Source organism: Toxotes jaculatrix, chromosome 2 (genome assembly GCF_017976425.1).
Source record: "Toxotes jaculatrix isolate fToxJac2 chromosome 2, fToxJac2.pri, whole genome shotgun sequence".
In the NCBI taxonomy this organism is placed as follows: domain Eukaryota; kingdom Metazoa; phylum Chordata; class Actinopteri; family Toxotidae; genus Toxotes; species Toxotes jaculatrix.
Window position 1 is genome coordinate 1663703 of NC_054395.1, and position 785 is coordinate 1664487.

Sequence of the window (785 nt, forward strand, 5' to 3'; positions counted from 1 at the left end):
AGCATGTCACACTGACTCCAGCCACTAGAGGTCAGGAGTGCACAGTTTTAAAGTGCTCTGATTATGTCAGTTTCTGAGTCTCACAGTCTGCATTCATGTGAGTGATTTACAACCCAAACCTTCACATCTCCTGAGCTCTGGAGCCTGAAACCAGTGGAACACACATTCATCTAGCTGTCAGATGAATGAAAAATGCAACATGTATGAATATTACAATGGACATTTCAATATGAAGAGTAGGAAGAATAAGTTTGGATGGAACATTGTCAAAGAGTTTGGGTTAGGGTGGGGTAGACCCTCCTAAAGACCTATTATATCATAAAGTGTTCAGCAGAGGTGAACATGTTACAATACAACTCAATTCATTCATTCATCAGTAGGAGTAGTAGTAGCTCCCATATGGTCTAGCGGTTAGGATTCCTGGTTTTCACCCAGGCGGCCCGGGTTCGACTCCCGGTATGGGAACTCGCTGTTTTGTAGGAAGGTGGTCGAGGACTTCGTTGACTGGTGTGAACTCAATCACCTTCACATCAATGCCAACAGGACGAAGGAGATGGTGATTGACTTCTGAAAAAAGGCTTCTCAGACTCCACCAGTGAACATCCAGAGACTTAACATAGAGAGGGTGAATGTGTTCAAGTGCTTTGGTGTTCACGTCAACAATAAACTGTACTGGTCAGACAACATAGGTGTCCTATACAAGAAGGGCCAGAGTCGCCTCCACCTCTTGAGGAGACTGAGGTCTTTTGGAGTGTGTAGAACACTACTAAGGACTTTTTATGACA

At 44.2% G+C, this 785-nt stretch overlaps 1 non-coding gene across 1 annotated transcript; it reads left to right on the top strand.

The window, feature by feature from the left end:
- Positions 1–393: 393 nt before the first annotated feature.
- trnae-uuc lies at positions 394–465 on the top strand. The gene has a single exon. It is a non-coding gene; the product is annotated as a tRNA-Glu (tRNA).
- Positions 466–785: the final 320 nt, after the last annotated feature.